At 38.2% G+C, this 14,935-nt stretch overlaps 1 long non-coding RNA gene across 1 annotated transcript in view; it reads right to left on the reverse strand.

The window, feature by feature from the left end:
- Window positions 1-8,624, reverse strand: part of LOC139041511 (uncharacterized) — a 27,610-nt gene extending 18,986 nt beyond the window's left edge. The window contains exon 1 of the long non-coding RNA XR_011496793.1: window positions 8,360-8,624. This is a non-coding gene — a long non-coding RNA (uncharacterized lncRNA). The remainder of the gene's footprint in view (window positions 1-8,359) is intronic.
- Between the last annotated feature and the right edge of the window lie 6,311 nt (window positions 8,625-14,935).

Below are 14,935 nucleotides of genomic sequence, written 5' to 3' on the forward strand. Positions count from 1 at the left end.
AGATCTTCAGTTGTTTAAGACAGCAGAATACTGCTGAAATCGTGGAGAGAAAACAAGTGTCAGACCTCTTCTACCAGCAAATCAGGCTTTGGATGCAGTTGAAATAACACTATTCTTAGAGATACAAAATATGTTTGATTTACTGTATAGTATATTGCTGGTTTATCGTATATCCAGCTAATCAAAGCCCATTGACTGGTTACTGATCAATACATAGGCAGGAGAAAATCAGGGCCTAAGAACAACAATAAAAATTACTTGTGGGGCCGACCCCATGGCTGAGTGGTTAAGTTCTTGTGCTCTGCTGCGGCAGCCCAGGGTTTCGCTGGTTTGGATACTGGGCATGGACATGGCACCGCTCCTCAGGCCACGTTGAGGTGGCGTCCCACATACCACAACAAGAAGGGCCTGCAACTAAGATATACAACTGTGTACCAGGAGGGGATTTGGGGAGATAAAGCAGAAAAAAAAAAAAAAAGATTGGCAACAGTTGTTACCTCTGGTGCCAATCTTTAGAAAAAAAAAAAATTACCTGTAACAAGCAGCATTTTTCCACTCTTCTCTTTCCCAAAGTGAAGAAGGTGAAAATAGCCGAGGCCCTGTTGTTTCATTGATCTAGGTATGAATCTTAGTTTTACTTGTTATAGGATCTTGGGGAATTCAGTTCCTCTAGCTGTAAAAAGGGATAATAATACATATTTCACAGGGTAATTTTTAATGTTAAGGAGATGATATGTGCAATCCATCTTATATTTAGAGGCTGAATTAATGTTAGCTTCCTTATTTTCTCGTCTTTATTCTCTCTGCTTTTGAAGAAATGTCCAGAAGCCAACTGATTGATTCTCCTTCTTCTATTACAGCTTTCCTATCACAGGAGGAGGGGAGTGTGCCTATCTGAATGACAAAGGTGCCAGCAGTGCTAGGCGCTACACGGAGAGGAAGTGGATTTGTTCTAAACCTGACACATATGCCCAGATGAGGAGGGAAAAGCCTTAACTGATGTATACATACATAATAAAAATATATAAGAAGGAGAGGAAACAGGAAGAACCACAAGACAAGATTCCTTCCATGTCTACTCCTTCTGCTTCCTTGCCTGGACCATTTGGAAACAGATATTTGATGGAGGTTTTTTGAAGCCATCTGGAAAAAATAAATGATCTACTCAGCTTTTCTTTAAGACAACTTTAAAAACTTTAAGCTTTTTAAAAAAACTATCTAAATACATGTTATTTCATATATAGACTTTGATTTTTATTATAGTTTATAGGTTTTCTCTCAACATATAATTTTAAAGAATTGAGAAAGCCTAAAAATGATTTAATTACAATAAAACCAAATTTTTACAATAAAAAAATCCCAAGTTCAATAATATTGAATCCTATTGTTCAGAACAGAGAATGAATAACATTCACCAGGCAGTCTGAAATGAACATGGAGTTGAGAATCTGAAGAAATGACTTTAATGAAAAATTCCAAAATGAACTGATTACAAGATCTTGAATTATTCCCAGAATCTCTCTGAGGCTCAGTTTCCTCAGCTCTAAAATGAACATAATATTAGTGATATTCCTACTTCATAAGATCTCTGTTTTGTTTGAGATACTAAAATATAGGGTCATCAGCATAGAACCCAAGATTTGTTATTTTGCAAAATATAAAAAGTCTGCTGAAACAAGGTGCTCAAAATAAAGCTAATAATGGGGGCTGGCCCGGTGGCACAGTGGTTAGGTTTGCACGTTCTGCTTTGGCGGCCCGGGGTTCGCCAGTTCGGGTCCCAGGTGTGGACAGGGCACTGCTTGGCACACCATGCTGTGGTAGGCATCCAGCGTATAAAGTGGAGGAGGATGGGCACGGGTGTCAGCTCAGGGCCGGTCTTCCTCAGCAAAAAGAGGAGGATTGGCAGCAGTTAGCTCAGGGCTAATCTTCCTCAAAAAAACCCAAAAAACAAACAAAATAAAGCTGATAAGTACTATTCAGAAGCGTGCCCCATTCAGACCCTGATTCAAACCCAGGTATGTAGATATATGAGGCACAATTCTAATGGGTTTGCTTACTTGACTAGCTCACAAACTATAAATAGTAGATTACAAGTAAGGGATGAACATATGTCTAGACAGGAACATGAGACCAAGCAGCAAGGGAAGACAGCTGGGAGAAAAAACAAATAATACAAAGAAGACATATTTAACAAAAAGCTTGTCACTTTGAGTCCCTTAGTTTGGAGCTGTGTAGCAGTATGTATCTCCATTTTTCTTGATGTTTTCATTATATTCCAATATTGTTTAAAACTCCATGTTCACAGTGGGTCATTAACACAAGCTTCATTTTGTTCCATATGCCCTGTTTAAGGCAGTAGGTTGAGAAGAGTGGAATAAAGTGTGGAGACAATACACACACCGGTGAAGAAAGATGAAGAGTTACAGTGGTCACACTGACACTTTGAACTCAGGGCTTGCTGTTGGGCAAGCCACATGTTCAGCAACCATATGCCCTAAAAGTGTTCTTATTTTTGTTTTTAAAGATTGGCACCTGAGCTAACAACTGTTGCCAATCTTCTTTTTTTTTTTTTGGCTTTATCTCCCCAAACCCCACTGTACACAGCTGTATATCTTAGTTGTAGCTCCTTCTAGTTGTGGCATGTGGGACACTGCCTCAACATGGCCTGATGAGCCGTGCCATGTCTGTGCCCAGGATCAGAACCCTGGGCCGCGGCAGTGGAGCGCGTGAACTTAACCACTCGGACATGGAGTTGGCCCCAAGTGTTCTGATTTTACCCAGAGCAACACCTGGGGGTGGGGGTGAGCTAACACTCTGCTTTAAAGAAGTAAGAAATGACATATGGAGGAGATTTCAAGAGAAATGGAATATCCTATGCACTGTGAACATCTCCTTTAAGTTTCTCTATTAACATGAAGTAACACATATACATCCTGCTAATGGTTTGAAATGAAGGGATTTATTATGGTGGGATGGTATTGAGTCCTGCTTCAAGGATGTCATGGAGTGAAACTAAATATTACTTGGCTAAGTTCCAGCGCTTTGTCATAGGGCTAAGGAGATATAGATAAAAGCTTTGTGTGAAGAGTAGGTCATACCTTATTTGAGAAATAACAACAAAAAACCTCTCCTAATTTGAAAAAAAGAGGCAAAATTAAATTCTTAGGATTTTTTTATTTTGAGCAATTGAGCAAAAAAATTGATCAGCAATTTTGAGCAATTTTCTGACAGTCTTTTTGAAAGGCAAAAATCATTTACTCTTTCTGCTAATTGACCCCTATAACGCCTAGGAGATAATAGTTTATGACACCTCTATCTAATAGATCTATGGAGTTAAAAACCTTCAGGATATATTGGATTTCCTGGAAAAAGAAGGGAAAGAAGACTGTTCCAAGGAAAGAGCTGTGAGATAGAAAGACAGAAAATGCTGTGTCAGAGGAATATGGGGGAAAGTTATTTGGAAAAGGAGATTATTTGGAAGCTACTTGACTTCCCCCTGAAAAACTACTTCCAAACTCACTTTCCAGTTTTATTTCATTTTAAAAACAGTAGCTGCTCAGTACCAGGCCTGTGAGCGATGAGACAAAAACAACGCTTCCACTTCTCAGAAAGCCCCCTCAACTTCCTCCACACCCTCAAGCCACTGTCAAATTATGTTTTCCAGTTAACTCTTACTTCAAATTCATCTCAGGCTTTTTACCTCCTATGGTAAACTCATGCTCACCCTCCAGTGTAAACACTTGGAGTGGAGGAAGCTGTCTGTTTCATTTCCCAGGAGCCAAAAATAGTAACAAGTAGGTAATCCCTTAATGAGAGACTCAAAATACCCTTCTTATCATGGATTATTATTTTTTTAAGTCACAGAAAGGAATAACATAAAAATATGATTGCAAAGAAAATTTCTTTGCTAATAATTAAATATTAAAACTATGAATATTTTCAGCCATGATTAAGTCCTCACCAGTTCATTTGGATCCTGGATCATGACTATTGCATATGTTTTTCTTTGGAGATTGTTCTGCTTTTCAGCTGTATTTCACCTTTCTTTGAAAACCATTAGCATGTTTTGTCACAAGGTTTCATGGCTGATGGACAAAGTTGAGCTCTAGAGACCTCTCGTGGCAAAACGCAAATAGGATGATGAGAAGATTGTCAGCATGGAGTGTCTTGAGCAAAATTGCAAAGAATGGTGTGTTTTTCTATTCCTCTTCAACACTGTTCCTTCAGTTTATTCACAGTTTCTAGTACCCAATTTGAAACTCTGATGCTCCAGTCCTGCCTCTGTTGTCCTCTGCCAGCTCACCCTTTTCAACAACATTGCGCTTAGCAGATTTTTCTCCATCATTAGCCATTCCGTCCAAACTCACTTGTTTTATGCCCTATTCCCTATTCCCTAAGAATCTGGCTCTCTGGCAGGAATAAAACAATCAATGGTTTCAAGCTAACTGATTTAACTCCTAAATAAGTTAACATAAAGCACTGCCTAGGAAAGTTCAGGATTCCTTTGGGTTAAAGATAAACAGCTGTAATCACTATTGCACTGTAATGATTATAATTATCAGCTATTTTAGTGCTCCTTTCACAGCATATCTTTTCAAAAGAGATGTGTATAATCCCCCTCTTCAATTAACTCTCCTCCCATTCTCTCCTGAACCCATATAGGGAAATTGTTGTGTGTTTTTTTCCTACCACTTGACCAAAACTGCTCCTGTCAAGGTCACCAGTGATCTCCGTTAGTAGCAATCCAAAGCTACCACCTCTCCCCTCCTCCACACACACACCCCCTTCTCCTTCCCCTGTGTCTGGCCAGCTGCCTCCCTGGCCCAGATGCAACCAGTCTCGCTCCCACTTCCAGACAGTGGTCCAGCGGAGGTGGGACCAGGTCCTGAGCTCAGTGCAGGAGAATGGTTCAGGGCCTGGGAAAATCCTTGCAGCGTCTGGCGAGCCCCAAGGAACCTCGCCCGTGGGGCAAGGGAGGCGCTGGGCTGAGCTACGGAGAAGTTGCCACTTTCCTCCCCATTCAAGTCCCGGCTGGAGAGCTGAACCGCGCGTGCCAGACCAGGAGCAGGAGCGACGAGTGGGAGGAAAAGCCAGGGGAGAGTGCAGAGCTCTGCAGGGCAAGGGACAGTTGAGTCCCTTTGAGAGCAGGATGTCCCCACCCACCTATCCGCCAGCAGCTCCCCGCACCTGCTACAGCCCCGCTTCCGCAAAGACAAAAAACCTAAAGCCAGTGCACCACTTCCTCAAGCTGAGACCAAATACACTGTATCTTCCGTTGACGTTCTGAACAATCTTCTGCTTTCCTCATGGAACAGAAAGAAAACATGACATAGACATTTATCTCTCTACCGGGAATCTTATCCACTCTACTACATTCCTGGCAGTAAACCGATGATGGACTTGTTGATATTCCTGTATGCACAGTATCGTTAAATCCTTCAAGCTGCGCTGTTGATCTGTCAGTTGTAAAGAATTTCATTATCTCTAAGGCAAATGCTCCAAACGGAATGTTGGAAGAGGAGAAAGTAATTTTAAAGTAAACAACTTTGGAGTCGAAAAGAACCCCACACTTATAACAGGAGAAAACTGTGAGACGAGTGATCAATTTTAAGAAAACTCAGAAGTCCTGTATTTGGGTGGATTGAGGTGGTGCCACCTCAGCCCAGAAGGGGCACCTTTTGTAATTCTTTAACTCAGAGGAGGTACCGTTATAAAAAAGTACCACCCCAAGGGGTGCTTTTCCTCCTGTGTACAAAGGGCACTGCGTGACTAGCAGTGGTCTTGTCTCAGCTCCTCACGGTTCAAAGGGGTTGGTCTCAGAGTTAAATTCTCTCCAGTCATATCGGGAAAGACAGCTTCAAACCATAGGCCCCTGGGGCTTACTTGAAGGAGGTACATCATCAGCAGCACCTCAAAACCGGAGAGGGAGAGGGCTGATTATGGAGCTTGAGACTCTTAAGACTGAGAAGGCTCCTCTGACTGTGCTCAGAAGGCAAGTGGCTTTGCCAAGAGCACTAACACGTAGGCCCAAGGGCAATTTTGTGTGACAGTTTAGGATTAAGGTGTAGGAACCAGGCTTCCTGGTGGGAATCCTTGACTATCTACACTATACTGCCTCTGTGATCCTGGACAAGCTACTCAAATTCTTTGAACTTCCGTTTTATTTGCTGTGAAATGGGCCAAAGAAAAAGTGTGCAGCTGTCATCTACAAATAGCTTTATTTTACTCTGACACTTGTCTGAAGGGTCTGCAACCAGCTAGAGGTCAGAGTTTGTGACTTCAAAGAATAAGGACCACCTCAGAGCTCCATAGATCAGAAGTGCACCAGGCACTTCAAATTCCCTGCACTCCAAAGAATAGACTCTTTGGGACAAGCTTCTGGTGGCTTTGCTTGGACAATGCTCAGCCCTTTCTAGTGTGCTGATTAGGATTTCCAAACTCTTTTCAGTTGAGAAACAGACAACTTCATGAGGTTGCTAAGCCAAGATCCAGTGGAGTAAGAATTAGTGACATAAAGCTGAATGAATTGATGAGGGAAATTTTACGTGGTTGTTTGGAATACTGTTGATGTTATTTTAATGTTTGATTTTCTATATCTGTAAGGAAGGCCTCATTCTTTTGAAGCTATGTGTAACGCTTAACAATCTAATAGATTCTTTGGTAAATTGAATTGAAACGTTTTTAAGTAATATCTGATTTTTACTGTCTGCCTTCCATCACTCCAAATTCAGAAATGTGTTTTACTTTTCATGGTAATATAGTCATTGCAAAGTTCCAAAAAGAAAAGAAAATCCAGAAAACAATAGTGAGAGTTAGTTACGTCTCCCTGTTATTTGCAGCAACTGTTGATTTTGATCAACCCACTCTGTCAAACTCAGGAGCTTCTCTACCCAACAAAATCCCTTAATGACCTGGGACCGAAAGAATGATATGCCATGGACGTCAGCAAAGAGTCTTGCCCAACATCACAAAACCTAGACATTACGGAAGAGAAAGAAAAATGGTTTCTCGGCTTTTTCCAAAGTAGTAAGAGAAAGCAGGAGCAAACTGCAAGTGTTACATCAATATTTACTTCTAATAAGTAAGCCTTGTCTGAATTTTAGGAGTTTCACTATAATTTCCAAATTGTGTATTTCAACTCCCTGCCATCAGATCCACCTAAGAAGACATGAGATCCATTGCCTTCAATGCTAGAGCCTCAGAGTGCCCCACAGGAACTTTCCCACACCCAAGGGAGACCAGCTTTTTTGCAGTGCATTCCATGAATGTCGATGAAACAAGTTAGAGTCTCTGTGAAACAAGTATAGTGAGAACAGGCTTCTCACAGCTCAGTACCACATCTTTGGGGATTTGTCTTTGAGAAGAACAAAGCAAATATCACCCTCTCCACCCTCTAGAGTACTCCCCACATAAAAGTGATGAGAAGAACCACATGAATGCTCTGCAGTCAGTAGAAGCTGTTGATGCAAATAGCACTCAGAAAAAACTCTGCTGAAAAGTTACCCAACCCAGGTACCTCCTTGGCCATTGGCTTCCCAGTCATCAACAGTGCCCTGTCCCCACGCTGACAGGTGAGACTTCTGTGTCTGATTGCCCAGAAATGACTTTTGCAGCCATAGTATCACTGAAGTCTGGAATAAGTTCTTAATCCAGGCTTGAAGAGATAGATAAAAATGAACTGAATGCAATGCCTAAAAAAGAGGCTGAAAATATTTCTCTGAAGTCACAAGACATTTTTTCTGTATCTACTGATGTATAAAACATATGCCAGAAATGATACTGACTCAACCCCTGGCAGTGATAGTGGAGAGTCTTCACAGAACTCCACGGAATAAAGCAAGAAGCTGGAAACACAGATGGAGAAGGACCATATGTTATGACATACCATACAAACAATGACGAGGTGGCAGTTGGCTGAGTAAGAAAATTGAGTTTTTGGGCCCAAACCAAGAAAATGATAGAATGAAATGTTTCTTTCCAATTAACACAGAAGATAATATGACAAATGGAGTGAGGAGAACAGAAATCAATGTAGGGGATGTTGGCAAAAGTAACAACATGGTCCTGGAAGTTGACAGACTATCAAACTATCAGGCATATACATCTCATATTGCATACATTTCAAGGAAAATGCTTTAGCAGCTTGGATCAAAAATTGAATCAACCCAGTGGAAAGGTAAAAAGGCAAGATACACAGTGTAATGATGATCTTTTGATTCCTTTAGATGAGATTGATAAAAATTCAACTGCTTTTTATCTAAAGAATCATCCATTTTTATAGACAAGACAACAAACCCAAGTCAAAACGTCAAATGAAATTACAAGACAGCATATATCCAGAATTGGAATGGCTACTCACTTAATCTGAAATCTCATCTGTGGAGTGGAGCATCAGGTGCACAGTGCAATGAGCATGACTGATGGGGCAGAGGCTAATCTTCTGAAACCCACTTCCAGATCGAGGAGAGATGCTGGGACAACTCCACTTGTGCCAAATTTAGAAGACATAAACATTATCTTGGAGTTAAAACTTACATCAAAGTTTTCAAATCCCCAGGTCAAATCAAGTTCTTTCTTCTTGCAGAAGCAGAAAAGACCAAGTGACATCTGCAGCTGCCAAGAGCGTCGATGTCACTCCCAATCCTACTCAAAATGACTAATAAGATACAGAAGTGAAAAGGAATGCAGTCATGTGTCCCTTAATGACGGGGATGCTGAGAAATGTGTCATCAGTTAATATTGTCATTGCGTGAACATCATAGAATGTACTTACACAACCTAGACATTATAGCTTACCACACACCTAGGCTATATGGTACTAATCTTATGGGACCACTGTCACGTAGTGGTCCGTCGTTGACCAAAGCATCATTATGTGGCACATGACTGTATGTTGTTTCCCCCAGAGCAAACTCTTTCTCTAGTACTAATCAACTAACTTTTCTCCCCAGCCTCATATTAAAAAACAAGAAAAACAAATAAAAGAGTTAGTGGTGATATCGGTTGGAAACTTGTAGACATCTGTACTCCTCCAATAATTCTGAAAACTGTTCTTCTTCTTGCTGCTCAGTTAGTAGCACTAAATCTGAAACCGAAAATTTTCAGTTCCCCACAACCAGGCTAGTTCTTTTTCAACTTTTACCCTTACAGTAGTGAGATCACAGTCTTTCAGTAAAACAGGTACACTACCCCTAAGGAGTCATCCAGTGAAGGACTTCTACCAGGCCTCCAGTGAACACAGAGGAAGGGAAGACTAGTTGTGCAAATAAACTAGTAGACATCTGACAATCCAGATAAAATAACTCTGCTTATAATGAACTGAAATCTCAATTACTGTGTCCTATGGCCTGTTCATCATTCACCTTTAAGAGACAAACTTCTTTAACATTCCAAAGATCTGATCCAGAACAGATCTAAAAGTTTTTTGACTATTATCTGTTCTGAAGAGGTTGCTGTCAAATCAAAAAAATTTACTGTTCATTTAAGTATACTCCTTTAAATACCGTTCCTTTAAGTCTGTGAATTGATGATTATGACTCATGCTCCCCAACGCACATAATAGCTGTTAAATGTTTTGTCTCCAGTTCACAAACCAACTTCACAGTACTGAAGAATATTTCCAAAGTGTGTGTGAGTCTGTGTATATATATATAGTCTTAAGTGTATGTGTGTATATATATATAGTCTTTTGTATAAGACATATGGGGGCCGGCTCCGTGGCCGAGTGGTTAAGTTCACGCGCTCCACTGTAGCGGCCTAGGGTTCAGATCCTGGGCGCGGACATGGCACCGCTCATCAGGCCACGTTGAGGCGGCATCCCACATCCCACAACTAGAATGACCTGCAACTAAGATATACAACCGTGTACAGGTGGGGTTTGGAGAGATAAAGCAGAAAAAAAAAAATAAAAGATTGGCAACAGTTGTTAGCCCAGGTGCCAATCTTTAATAAAAAAAAAAAAGACATATAAACTTATAGACATATATATAGTGTAGAAAGCTAGAGATGTAAAAAATGTGTTTAGTTTGACACTTTTAATGATGAATCATTTAATATGCAAGACATCTTGTATTTTTTATGTAATTACAAATTCAGTGCCAAGTTAATGGGGAGCTCGTATTATTTTAATGTTTTATTAACGTATGACTCTGGTTTTTTGCATCTTTAGAACTTAAATTGTACAAGGAGAATTTCAAATAAATATTTGAAATATTTGTATATCTGTATATAATTGTGACATTATTGTTTCACAAACATTAGACATTCCATGTGCCCAAAGCTTTAAAGAACTTATGAAAATGCTGCTACATTGTGACAGTTATTCACAGTTGATATGTAGAGAAGAAGAAGGGTTCATTTATGTCCATTTGAAAAAACTTAGACTATTGAGAGTTCCAGAGATCCTGGCTTTAATTCTAGTGAAATGATAAAATAAAATAATTATGTAGGGTTACATTGAATGTCAGCCAAGAGTTCTGGCAAATATCCCAAAGTTAGTTATTATGAAGGATAAAGAGAATAAAGAGTTCTATACAAATTTGCAATCTTAGCATCTGAACCTACATAGTAATTTTAATTTACCATTTTATTAGAATTGGAACCCTGATTTCTGGAACACGTATACGTACATAAAAGCTAGAACTTTTAACAGAGACAAAGCCTAATTTGCTAGCTTACACCCATTTTGGATCTAGAGGTTTTTGGCCTTCTGTTCCTACCTTAAGAATTGAAAAGGTTGCTTCCACTAAATGCTGATTATGGTGTTAAGTTGGTTTTCACTAAGACTACTGGGAACTTCACTAAGTAGCTTCACAAAGCCTTTTTGGAAAATGTGTTGGCTATTCCTGGCTTAGTAAAAGTAAGTTATTTTTTAAAAAAGTATACAGTGACCACGTCTCAGCTATCATCTTACCTAACCATCAGCAATATTTAACATATTTGATTATTACCTCCTTGAAATTCTTTCTTCAAAACACCAATATTTTTTCCAGGATTCTTCTTCTTTTATCATTGGTCCATTTTCAATTTCCTTTCCTGGTTTCTTTTCTTCTTTCCACTCTCTAAGTGTTGGAGTACTCCAGTTCTTGGACTCTTTTATCTGCACTTACTTCCTAGATGTCATTCAGTCTCATCTGTGGGCTGATGCTAGCCACATTTATATCTCTAGACCTAGTCTCCTACCTGAGCTCCAGTCTAATGTATTCAACTAGATTCCTGACATCCTTGTGATGATATTTAATAGGCACTTCGCATTTAACATGACCCAAACTGAAAGTGTAATACTTTGCTCTATACAGGCTTCTCTCTCTTTTCTCATTAATTATCAAATACATTCTACTAGTTGTTTTTCCTCTCATATTTCATATCTAATCCATCAAAATAAATCCAGAGCATATCCAGATATTCGCTCCCTTCAAGATATATCTACCTTAAAAATGGATACCAACCAGTGCAGATCATTTTCACCTCTCACCTGATTATTGTGATGGGCTCTTGACTGGTGTCCCTGCACCTGTCTCCTCATCCCCATAGTCTATTCTGCACACAGAAATCAGAATGATTTCATAAAAATGTAAATCTGATGATGTAAGCCTCATGGCAAAACTTCAGTTGCTTTCCTGTCTCACAGGGTAAAACCTGAAGGTTTTAGAAGTTCAAAAGTTACTATATAATCAGGCCCCCATCTACTGTCCTTCTTCAAATTTGTATCTTACCACAGTTCTCGTTGCCTGTGGTACTGTCACACTGTTCTCCTTGAGCCAAGCCTTCTGCCTCAGGCCTTCGTATTTGTTGTTTCTTCTTCCTGGAACACCCTCTTCCCAGGTTCCAACATGGCTTGTGTCTTATTTCCTTCAAATTTCTCCTCAAATGCCATCTTATCAGAAACAGTTTTCTGACAATCTTTTCTTTCCTCTGTAATCACCCAAATCTGTTTTATTTTTCTTCATGTTTTATTTTTCTTCAAGCTATTTGTAGCTTGACATATAATATAGCCTGACATGTAATATACATTTTTTTTCATTAGTGAGGAAGATTCACTCTGAGCTAACATCTGTTGCCACTCTTCCTTGTTTTTGCTTGAAGAAGATTGTTGCTGAGCTAACATCTGTTGCAATCTTCCTCTCCCTATTTTATATGTGGGATGCTGCCATAGCATGGCTTGATGAGTGGTGTAGGTCCACACCCAGGATCTGAACCAGTGAACCCAGGCCACGGAAGTGGAGCACGCTGGACTTAATCATTACACCACAAGGCTGGCCCCATAATATGCATTTTCTTCTGTATCTTCTTTCTAGAGTGGAAATAGAAACTTCACTTTTTTTAAAAAAACTGATGTGTTTGTAGTGCCTAGAAATGTATGTGGCTTATAGTAGATGCACAATAGTGAATGAATGAATAATTGATTTAAAATCCATATTGTGGATTTTGAAACATGTTATTGTCACATATAAGATGAGGAAAAGTGTTTAAAATTCTGTATTTCTCAATCAATGGCACAGGAACTACAATATATATTTTACTACACTGTACCAGACAACCTCTCATCAAGGCTTAGGGAGTGGCAGGTTCCTATACAGGGAATTATAAACTATTGAGTCATTGTTTGAAGTGAAAATTGACATTTTTGCTTTTCATAACTGTCTTCTGATAGTTCCTTTATGTGATTATTTTTCATTATAAAGATTACCTTTTAAAATTTTTCTTTGATTCTTATTTTTCAAGACTTTTATTTTGAGATAATTCACATACAAGTGTAAGAAAAAATACAGAGAGATTCTATAAATCCTTCACTCAGTTTTCCCTGATGGCATTTTGTTGTTTTTAGTATACATATCTTATAAAAATGTTGTTAAATTTCTGCTTAAGTACTTCATTTTCTTTGGAAGAATTGTAAATGGTATTGTGTCTTTAATATTCACATATAGAAGTTTTTTGTTGTTATATACAAACTTGTGTGTGTGTATTTGTACGTGTTGATCTTATATAATGTAACTTGCTGAACTCATTAGGTGTAACTTTTTTTTTTTGAGATTCCTTGGGATGTTGTACATGGACAATCATGTTATCTGCAAATAGGGCCTGTTTTATTTCTTCCTTTACAATATATATGCCCTTTATTTCTTTTTCTTGTCTTATTGCACTGGCTAAAATTCCTAATACAATGTTGAGTAAAAGTGAGAGTGAGCATCTTTGCCTTTTTTCTGATCTTAGGGGGAAAGCACTCAAGTCTTTCACTATTAAGTTTGAAGGTAACTGGAGGTTTATTGTCTTTATCAAAATCAAACTTTCTCTCTTCCTAGGTTTATGAGTTTTAATCATGAATGGTTACTGGATTTTGTCAACTGCTCTTTTTGTATCAATTGATATGATCATATGAAGCTTCCAGTGTAAGTATAATTGAAACCCAGAATCAGAGGACTGAATAATTAGTCCTGCCTTTGAATAAAATATTTAAACAAATTAGTAGCCATAAAAGAAATAAAAACTATGTAGCAGCTCATTTCATATTACTATTTCACAAGGAAAAGGGAATTTAATAAAGGAAATGAAAATCTTAACCCAAAATTCACTAATATAGGCCTCTGTTAGAACATATTAAGCAGACACATACAAGACATATCACCTGCCTCCAGATCCTCTGGATGTAAACTGGGGAAAGGATTAAAGGTATTTCAAAGAGACTTATTAAAATGTGTTCACTTTTTTCTGCGGATGACATTATTTAATAAACTATAAATCTAGCTTAGTATCTTTTAGCTTAAAATTTTAGCTGAAAATTTAGTAAATTTTAGCTGAAAATGAGTCATTCAAATACAACATATACAGTGACAGCCTAGCTCTTTAGTACTTGTGTCACAAGTTGGAAAAACTATAGAACAATTTTAGATCACTGTCATCTGAATGGGGCAATTTCAACTTTTTCCAGCATTGCCATTAGCTTGTTATCAGGAAAATTGTAGCAGACTTATCCCTTTGGTTGAAGTAGGAAAGATTCTCAGTGGGTAAGACATATCTTGAGATTGTTAAATCGACGTAGGTTAGTTCTCCAGCTGTGTCTTACACAGACACTTAGTAAGCATTCTTTGTTCAAGGACAGAGTTGGGCTTCTTTAAAAAAGGAAAGAAAAAAGAAGTATTGAAATCTCTAGAAGTGACGTCTTTTTCCATTAATGAATTAAATTATTTCAGAATATAAGCTGCTGACAAAGTCTTTAACTCTAAGGACATTAAATTTGGCTTGTTTTGGGCCTTAAAAAAGGTTGAATTAAAGATTTACACATTTTATGTGAAGATGATTAGTCACAGATGTTTAACAACAACTATAAAATACTTTGTTATATGTATTTTTTCTTTCTTATAAGTTATGGAAATATATAAAAGATCTGTAAGCCAAAGAAAAAGACAAATGTAAAATTCTGCTATCCTAATATAAACACTATTGCCATTTCCTGCCATTTATATACCTATTTATGTCATTTTTAATGACACAGGTTAAACAAATTAATAATGTTTGTTTTTATTTTTCATTTGTCTTGGTGACCTTTAAGCTTGAAATGAGGAGGAAGAGATTGTCCTTTGAGAGCTGGACTATGACATCAACATTTAGATCATAAGCAAAAAATTTTAACTAAGAATTGGAAAGCCTCTTTCAATCAAACCATTAGAATACAGCTCCAGGCAATTTGGACTTTTTTCATGAAAAAAAAAATAATGTTAAAGCTGACATCCAACATTAAGGAAAAGAAAGTAAATAAACAGAAGAGGAAGATAGTCCAGTGAGAAAGTAAGAAATATATAAAATTTAGTTGGTGTTTGACCAATGTTTTCTAGGGAAGAGGCATCTTAACTAAGGAATTGCACAATCTTCTCGGTAAGTTTCTTTGTATATATTGGCTGAGGGACTTTTAGTAAGAGTCTCAGTTCTTTGCTTTGAC

This window comes from Equus asinus, chromosome 22, assembly GCF_041296235.1.
Source record: "Equus asinus isolate D_3611 breed Donkey chromosome 22, EquAss-T2T_v2, whole genome shotgun sequence".
Taxonomy (NCBI): domain Eukaryota; kingdom Metazoa; phylum Chordata; class Mammalia; order Perissodactyla; family Equidae; genus Equus; species Equus asinus.